Here is a 10,220-nt window from a genome sequence, read left to right as displayed (position 1 = left end):
GGTCCTGTACGGGCGTTTCTGAATACAGAAAATGTTCGCCTGCTGCCCTGGCCAGCACATTCTCCAGATCTCTCACCAACTGAAACCGTCTGGTCAATGCTGGCCGAGCAACTGGCTCGTCACAATACGCCAGTCACTACTCTTGATGAACTGTGGTATCGTGTTGAAGCTGCATGGGCAGCTCTACCTCTACACGCCATCCAAGCTCTGTTTGACTCAATGCCCAAGCGTATCAAGGCCGTCATTACGGCCAGAGTTTGTTGTTCTATGTACTGATTTCTCAGGATCTATGCTCCCAAATTGCGAGAAAATGTAATCACATGTCAGTTCTAGTATAACATATTTGTCCAATGAATACAAGTTTATCATCTGCATTTCTTCTTGGTGTACCAATTTTAACGGTCAGTAGTGTATTACGGCCGCTAGGGTCTAGAATGAAGTCTACTTTCTAACTTCTACAGAAGGTGTTGCATTGGGTTCAGGACGGTACTCTGAGCATGTCAGTCTATTTCACGAATGTTACCGTATACAAACTAGTGCGTCACAGATGTTGCTTTACGATAAGGCGCATTATCATGCTGATACAAGTTATCATCGTTTCCGAACTGTTACTCTACTGCAAGCAGTACACAGTGCTTTAAAATCTGTTCATATACTTATTGTTCGCCTTTTCTTAAGCGCAGTAAGGAGACCACAGAGTAACCATGAAAAACACCAACACATTGTAATGCTGTCTTTTCCTTACTTTACTGTCCTAAAGACATTCACCAAAGCCAAATTCTTCCATCGGATTGCCACAGAGTACGGCGTGATAAACACTCCTGATCACTCGTTTCCAGTCATCCACCGTCCAGCAGAGTCGCTTACAGTCTGTTAAGTAAGAGCGAGCTCGGCGTTACACTAAACTTATAAAAGTTATCGCCATACTTCTTTCACAACCGAACTGAGAGAACCTGTATCTTTTATGCAGTGTCCATAAAGCATAAGGTTACTTTGAATTCTTGACTGAGGTACACAAGAAAAGATACGAGTGCAGCTTACGCTTCGCGTTTATCAAAGATGTTTGATGCCGACTGGCAACGTCCTTGCCACAGTGGGTACACGGGTTCCCGTCAGATCGCCGAAGTTAAGCGCTGTCGGGCGTGGCTGGCACTTGGATGGGTGACCATCCGGGCCGCCATGCGCTGTTGCCATTTTTCGGGGTGCACTCGGCCTCGTGATGCCAATTGAGGAGCTACTGGACCGAATAGTAGCGGCTCAGGTCACAGAAAGCCATCATGACGACTGGGAGAGCGGTGTGCTGACCACACGCTCCTCCTATCCCCATTTTCATCTGAGAATGACACGGCGGTCGGATGGCTCTATGTGCCACTTGAGGCGTGAAGACGGAGTGCCTTGAATTGCCTTGATGTCGATTGCCAAACAGTGGTTCATCGGCGAAAATGAAGACTGGATACTGTAAGAGAACAATGAAGCACTGCAGCAGGATTTGCAGCGACTGTAAACAGGAGAAAAGTTGGCCAGCACTGGATTGTCCCTCACAGTCGCCTGACGCTATTCCTATTGAAAGTCTATGGTTTTATACCAAAAATAAGTAGCAAGGGAAAATGATCTCCGCTTTGAAACAGTTGTGAACGCAAATCGACGCATTTGGAGGTCTCTCCCACGTGGATACATGGGAACTTTGGATTCAAGTATGCCTCGAAGATGTCAAACAATTATCGGCACCGAAGGGACTGGACGTATCATTAATTGTAACTGCGTTTTTATGTCGTTCATACATTATGTATGTATATGTTTTAGCTCGTTATCAAACACGTTTCCTACTGATTAATTCTACCACGGTTTTAGTGAACAGACTGTACACCATTTCAAGCGTCGGTTAGCAATTACTACTAAATGTGGCTTACGACTATTATATACCATTCTTTTAACTTCCTGAACTGGTGGTAGCAGGTGAACCACAAGTGATTCTTTCCGCTTCTTTCATGAGATTTTTACAAGCACTCTCCGAAATAATCGAATATTCCTGTTCGTTATTACATGAGATCTGCCTAGTCTGGGTTTATACATATGATTTTTCCTTCGCGTTTCCGTCACAAGCACTCAACTTGGGTCGATACATCCCTTACGGATTCGTTACCCATGTTACCCATTAGCCTATGTTCGAAGACTCTGAGCTCTCATGGCCGTCCCGCTATGCTGCCGCTATTTTGGTGACAGAATAGCACCCCCCGCCATCTTCTATACTCGCTGTTCGCCTCTCTTGACATCTACTGGTTAATCGTGCCTTACACGAAGGTTTCCAGATACTTATGATCAGGCAGCATACATCTACATAGACGTAAAGTTTGTGCCACACCTTCAAGGATTGCGTTCAATGGCGCCGCGGTACGACATGAGCATACTCAGGTGTTGTAATGTTATTGATTCATTTCTCACGATCATTGGTGATTAAGATGGCGCTCAGGAGGGCTGTCTGTTCGCCCTCTGTTTTAACTATTCAGGCACTAACTTCGCTGAGTTTAGAATTGAACAGTGTTTGCAAGATTCATTCTATGATACAGCTATGCCCTACCGACGGGTAAGTTCTCTTGCTGAAGAGCTTCAGCCATTTGAACTGGTTCGCATTGTGTGCGTACAGCAAGCTGGATGGACATACAGTATATCGACATATCTTTATATATGTTTGCCACAATGTATCTGTGGTGCGTCGCTGCTTTCAACAGTGATCTGTGGAACATTCCCATACCTGCAGAGTAGGTCCTGAACGTCCACATAGTACAAACACACGTCAAGATTGATGCATTGCGTGATTAGCTGCGGCTTACCGAACTCATTTAGGGATGAAGTATGGGTGTATTTTTGCACCTGTACTTCATCAGGGACCAATGGAAACCGTCTGTTTGTAGCAGGATTAAGATAACGTGAGTCTCCGGCCAGGGAACCGCTGTCACTACGACACTGCAAAGCATAAGCACTCTGGTTGTGAGGGTAAGAGATTTTCCAGATATCTGGTAGCGAAAGTTTAAGAATAAATAATTTCGTTGAGTGGATGTGAAATCTCACACTAATTTTGATTATAAATGAACAAGCTTTATTAGTAGAATTATATGCATTTTTTATTATCGAGAATAATCGTTCGGAATATAAAGATTTAACTATTATGTAAGAATATTTATTAGGGGACAAGTCTTGTTTTGTGTATTTTATTATTTGCACGAAGTATTCCACCTGGTCTACATACCGTTCCAGGAGAGCTGAATACGTACTAGAAGTCTTGACGGGCAAAGTAGTCAGAGACGGCAAAGTGTTGTCTTGTGACAGCCAGAGCGAGAGCACCAGCAGCAGCGAGTACTGTTTGTATAAAGCGTTTATTTTGCATTTTGTTTACGACCTTCCACTAAGGAAGGGATTCTATTTGTGTTTATCTGCTCTGCATAGTAACTAACAGTTCTTGATAAAACTTTACGCAGTTTTCGTGTTAGATTTCTTAGTGTTTTCTTGATCGTTTAGAACAGAAAGCGCCCTAAAACCGTCTTTTGTTTGTTTCGCGGCCGTTAGCCACTAGTCACTTGAATCAGCAGTTGTCTTGTGACAGCCACAGCGAGAGCACCAGCAGCAGCGAGTACTGTTTGTACAAAGCGTTTTTGTACTTATTTGCTGCGCTTAGCTTTTAAATAGTTTTCCTGGGAAAACCTAGCGTAGTTTTCGCGTCTCGTATTTCAGTGAGTGTTTCTTGATTATCAGAGTAGCTCATCAGAAGATTATCTTTGGAATTTGTCACCGTATAGAGTAGGGTAAACATAGTCATGTGTAGGGATTGTGGTTGTTGTGAGCGGACGCAAGGAGAATTGGCCACTCTTCGGGGGCAGGTGGAGGCTTTGTCTGTTAGGCTCATCGAGCTCGAGGCGCAGGCGTCGGCTCGTAGTGGCGTTGGGGCAACTGTGGTGAGACCTATGCCTACTTCGGTGGCCTTGGAATCACATGGAACCCCTGATGTCGCTGCGTCTTCCGGCAGTGAGCATCTTACCGGTCAGCCATCACTCCAGGGTGAATGGCGGACAGTGGTGGGCTCGCGCGTGCCTGGCCGAAAGGCGAAGGTGAGATCTGGCCGCGTGGCAGCTGCCTTACCCCTTTCCAACAGGTACGGGGTGCTTCCTAGTGGTGATGACATCGTTTCCGAGCCACCACAGGATGCCTCGCCTGTTGGGCCAGTGGCCGATTCTCTGGCAAGGTCCCGACAGTCACAGAGGGCGGGCCTATTAGTTATAGGGAGCTCCAACGTTAGGCGGGTTATGGAGCCCCTTAGGAAAATAGCGGGTAGGTCGGGGAAGAATGCCAGTGTGCACTCGGTGTGCTTGCTGGGGGGTCTCGTCCGTAATGTGGAGGAGGCCCTTCCGGCAGCTATTGAACGCACTGGGTGTGACCGGCTGCAGATAGTAGCACATGTCGGAACGAATGACGCCTGCCGCTTGGGTTCTGAGGCCATCCTTGGTTCCTTCCGGCGGCTGGCTGATTTGGTGAAGACAACCAGCATCGCACGCGGAGTGCAAGCTGAGCTTAATATCTGCAGCATAGTGCCCAGAGTCGATCGCGGTCCTCTGGTTTGGAGCCGTGTGGAGGGTCTAAACCAGAGGCTCAGACGACTCTGCGACTATAATGGTTGCAAATTCATGGACCTCCGTTATTGGGTGGAGAACTGTAGGGCCCCCCTAGACAGGTAAGGCGTGCACTACACACCGGAAGCAGCTACTAGGGTAGCAGAGTACGTGTGGCGTGCACACGGGGGTTTTTTAGGTTAGAGGGACCCCCCCTTGGGCGAAACGATAAAATACCTGACGGCTTACCAGAGAGGACATTATCATCGTTGATAAAGAACGTCCGTCCTCAGAGACCAAAAACAGGAAAAGTTAACGTAATATTGGTAAACTGCAGGAGTATCCAGGGCAAGGTTCCTGAATTAGTATCTCTTATTGAAGGAAATAGTGCGCATATAGTATTAGGAACGGAAAGTTGGTTAAAACCGGAAGTGAACAGTAACGAAATCCTAGACACAGAATGGAATATATACCGCAAGGATAGGATAAACGCCAATGGTGGAGGAGTATTTATAGCAGTAAAGAATTCAATAATATCCAGTGAAGTTATTAGCGAATGCGAATGTGAAATAATCTGGGTTAAGTTAAGTATCAAAGGTGGGTCAGATATGATAGTCGGATGCTTCTATAGACCACCTGCATCAGCAACCGTAGTAGTTGAGCGCCTCAGAGAGAACCTGCAGAACGTCGTGAAGAAGTTTCGTGATCATACTATTGTAATAGGGGGAGACTTCAATCTACCAGGTATAGAATGGGATAGTCACACAATCAGAACTGGAGCCAGGGACAGAGACTCTTGTGACATTATCCTGACTGCCTTGTCCAAGAATTACTTCGAGCAGATAGTTAGAGAACCAACTCGTGAAGCTAACGTTTTAGACCTAATAGCAACAAATAGACCGGAACTTTTCGACTCCGTGAATGTAGAAGAGGGTATCAGTGATCATAAGTCAGTGGTTGCATCAATGACTACAAGTGTAATAAGAAATGCCAAGAAAGGAAGGAAAATATATTTGCTTAACAAGAGTGATAGGGCACAAATCGCAGAATATCTGAGTGACCACCATCAAACGTTCATTTCTGAGGAAGAGGATGTGGAACAAAAATGGAAAAAATTCAGGAACATCGTCCAGTGCGCCTTAGATAAGTTCGTACCGACTAAGGTCCAAAGCGAGGGGAAAGATCCACCGTGGTATAACAATCATGTACGAAAGGTACTACGGAAACAAAGAAAGCTTCATCATAGGTTTAAGAGTAGTCGAATCATAGCTGATAAGGAAAAGCTGAACGAAGCGAAAAAGAGCGTAAAGAGAGCAATGAGAGAAGCATTCAACGAATTCGAACATAAAACATTGGCAAACAATCTAAACAAGAACCCTAAAAAGTTTTGGTCATATGTAAAATCGGTAAGCGGATCTAAATCCCCTATTCAGTCACTCGTTGACCACGATGGCACCGAAACAGAGGACGACCGAAGAAAGGCAGAAATACTGAATTCAGTGTTCCGAAACTGTTTCACTGCGGAAAATCGTAACACGGTCCCTGACTTCAGCCGTCGCACGGACGCCAAAATGGAAAATATTGAAATAAACGATATCGGAATTGAAAAACAACTGCTATCACTTAGTAGCGGAAAAGCATCCGGACCAGACGAGATACCCTTAAGATTCTACAGTGATTATGCTAAAGAACTTGCACCCTTTCTATCAGCAATTTATCGTAGATCGCTGGAAGAACGTAAAGTACCTAGCGACTGGAAGAAAGCGCAGGTCGTTCCCATTTTCAAGAAGGGTCATAAATCAGATGCGAATAATTATAGGCCTATTTCGCTTACGTCAATCTGTTGTAGAATAATGGAACATGTTTTGTGTTCTCGTTTTATGACGTTCTTAGATAATACAAATCTCCTTCATCATAACCAACATGGATTCCGCAAACAGAGATCATGTGAAACTCAGCTCGCCCTATTTGCCCAAGAAATTCACAGTGCCGTAGACACTGGCGAGCAGATTGATGCCGTATTCCTGGACTTCAGGAAGGCATTTGATACGGTTCCGCACTTACGTTTAGTGAAAAAAATACGAGCTTACGGAATATCGGACCAGGTTTGTGATTGGATTCAGGATTTCCTAGAAGAAAGAACACAACATGTCATTCTTAACGGTTCAAAATCTGCAGATGTAGAGGTAATTTCGGGAGTACCGCAGGGAAGCGTGATAGGACCTTTATTGTTTACAATATACATAAATGACTTAGTTGACAACATCGGTAGCTCCGTGAGGCTATTTGCAGATGACACGGTTGTCTACAAGAAAGTAGCAACATCAGAAGACTCGTACGTACTCCAGGAGGACCTGCAGAGGATTAATGCATGGTGCGACAGCTGGCAGCTTTCCCTAAACGTAGATAAATGTAATATAATGCGCATACATAGGGGCAGAAATCCATTCCAGTACGATTATGCCATAGGTGGTAAATCATTGGAAGCGGTAACGACCGTAAAATACTTAGGAGTTACTATCCGGAGCGATCTGAAGTGGAATGATCACATAAAACAAATAGTGGGAGAAGCAGGCGCCAGGTTGAGATTCATAGGAAGAATTCTAAGAAAATGTGACTCATCGACGAAAGAAGTAGCTTACAAAACGCTTGTTCGTCCGATTCTTGAGTATTGCTCATCAGTATGGGACCCTTACCAGGTTGGATTAATAGAAGAGATAGACATGATCCAGCGAAAAGCAGCGCGATTCGTCATGGGGACATTTAGTCAGCGCGAGAGCGTTACGGAGATGCTGAACAAGCTCCAGTGGCGGACACTTCAAGAAAGGCGTTACGCAATACGGAGAGGTTTATTATCGAAATTACGAGAGAGCACATTCCGGGAAGAGATGGGCAACATATTACTACCGCCCACATATATCTCGCGTAATGATCACAACGAAAAGATCCGAGAAATTAGAGCAAATACGGAGACTTACAAGCAGTCGTTCTTCCCACGCACAATTCGTGAATGGAACAGGGAAGGGGGGATCAGATAGTGGTACAATAAGTACCCTCCGCCACACACCGTAAGGTGGCTCGCGGAGTATAGATGTAGATGTAGATGTAGTGTCTTCTGCGTCAGCCAAGCTCTCAAGGAACACCAGTGACCAGAAGTTGTCCACCGTTGACGCCGGCACGGTAGTTCAGCGTGTTCGGTCTGAGGGCTACGTGCTCTCTGTACTAAAAAAAAAAAAACTGAGCGAAGGAAACAACGATCAACTTGAACGGATGTCTTGTGACGTCCGCCCACACCAAAAAAAAGTGGTTAGCGAGACGGAATGTCATACCTAACGGCCTGAGTTCGATTCCCAGCTGCGTCGGAGATTTTCTCCGCTCACGGACTGGATGTTGTGTTGTCCTTATCATCATCATCATTTCATCCCCAACGACACGCAAGTCACCGCAGTGGCGTCAACTAGAAAGACTTGCACCAGGCGAACGGTTGTCCGACGGCAGGCCCTAGACACACTGCATTTCCATTTTACCAGAAGTTTACATCAATAAAGCTCGTTATTCGTTACCCACATAGTCTTCTGTAGCAAGATACTTATCATCTAATACGTGTCGTATTATCATCTAATATGTGTTGCAATAAAAGCCTTAAAAGATCGAAGTTGCCAAGTCCTGGTTTCTAGTAAAAATTAAGTTGTTCTACAGATAAGAAGAATATTTAGCAAGTCGGGGCTTCGCAGACTACTCCGAGGTAACTTAAAATATAAACGAACCCTTGAACGAGTCGTGCAGAAGACTCTTTGCCGCCTTTGACTACTTTGGTCGTCAGCACTACAAGTACGTCATCAACTCCCTTGTAACGGCACGGAGACCAAGGAGAATACTTCGTGCAAATAATAAAATACACAAAACAGGACTTGTCCCCTAATAAATCTTCTTACATAATAATTAAAACATTATATTCTGAACGATTATCCTGGATAACAAGAAGTGCATATAATTCTACTAATTAAGCTTGTTGATTTATATTCAAAATTAGTACGAGATTTTACTTCCATTCATCGAAATTATTTATTTCCAAACTTTGACTACCAAATATCTGAAAAATCTCGTACATTCATATGGCGTCCTGAAAGAGTTGACTGAAGGGTGGAATGGCGGTCAGTTGTCGTCAGTGATGAGGGTAGGTTCTGTCTGTATGCGAGTATTGTACGTAGACTTGTACGGCGCAGATGTGGTGAGCTGCTTACTCCAGAGCGCATTCTCCCGCGAGACACGGGTACAACCTCAGGCGCCGTGCTTTGGGTGACATCTGGTGTTTCTGCAGGGTAAAGTAACCAGTCTCCACTACCTTGCACAGCCTGTTACACCGATACTACAGTCATTACTTCGAGGAACGTGATGCGCTTTTTCAGCAGGACACGGCTGATGCAATGCAACGTTGTCTTCACGGTGTACTAAAACTTCCCTAGCTAGGAAGATCACCAGATTTTTCGTCAACTGAACAGTTATACAACATGATGAAGGGGGAACTTACCCGTTCTGCAGGGCCTTAGAGAACCACCGCCGAAATGCAACAAAAAACACAAGATGCTTGGGACAGTCTACTGCGGGATGTCATTCGGCATTTTTTGATTGTTTCCATGCGCGAATACATGCCTGCGTAGCCCCTTCAGGGGGACGGAGAGAGGAAGTTACACTGTAAAATGGAAATGAACGTATGGCATTGTTTGCCGGGAGACCTCGTGCAGGGAAATTCGGCCGCTAAGTGCAATTCAATTTTAGTCGACGCCACATTGGGCGACTTGCGCGCCGGTGATGACGATGAAATGATGATGAGGACAACACAACATCCAGTCCCCGAGGGGAGAAAATCTCCAACCCAGCCGGGAATCAAAACACTGGCCCACTTTCGTGGGAAGCGAGGACGTTACTACCCAGCTAAGCTGGCGGACAGTTACATTGTGTATTGATTTGGCTGTTCCGACACCGTTCACTCTGACCTATCTGTCTCATTTGGTGTGAGTTTGTTATTATGAGGGTCACTCCAAAAGAAGTGCACACTATTTTTAAATCGATCTTTTATTCTACATGTTTGAAAATTTACAGTGTGTATATACATCCTTCAGGAACAGTATTTTCATTTCTCCACATAATTTCCATCCCTCTCAAATGCCTTAAGCCATCTTGGAACCTGCGCATGTATACCCGCACGGTAAAATTCTGGACCAACCTGTTGGAGCCACTGTTTGACAGCGTGCACAAGGGAGTTACCATCTTCAAACCCTGTTCCACGAAGAGAGTCTTTCGGTTTCCCAAAGAGACGACAGTCACATGGAGCCAGGTCAGGACTGTAAGACGGGCGTTTCAGTGTTGTCCATCCGAGTTTTGTGATCGATTCCATGGTTTTTAGACTGACATGTGGCCGTGCATTGTCGTGCAACAGCAAAACATCCTGCTTTTGCCGATGTGGTCGAACACGACTCAGTCGAGCTTGAAGTTTCTTCAGTGTCGTCACATATGCATCAGAATTTATGGTGGTTCCACTTGGCATGATGTCCACAAGCAAGAGTCCTTCGGAATCGAAAAACACCATAATAATAACTTTTCCAGCAGAAGGTATGG

The 10,220-nt window shown here is 45.2% G+C and overlaps 1 pseudogene; it reads left to right on the top strand.

The window, feature by feature from the left end:
- The first annotated feature begins 1,075 nt into the window (after positions 1–1,075).
- On the top strand, positions 1,076–1,193 carry LOC126485751 (5S ribosomal RNA; annotated as a pseudogene).
- Positions 1,194–10,220: the final 9,027 nt, after the last annotated feature.

This window comes from Schistocerca serialis, chromosome 6 (assembly GCF_023864345.2).
Source record: "Schistocerca serialis cubense isolate TAMUIC-IGC-003099 chromosome 6, iqSchSeri2.2, whole genome shotgun sequence".
Classification (NCBI taxonomy): Eukaryota; Metazoa; Arthropoda; class Insecta; order Orthoptera; family Acrididae; genus Schistocerca; species Schistocerca serialis.
Note: the sequence above shows the minus strand (reverse complement) of the source record. Positions and strands in the feature narration are given on the sequence as shown.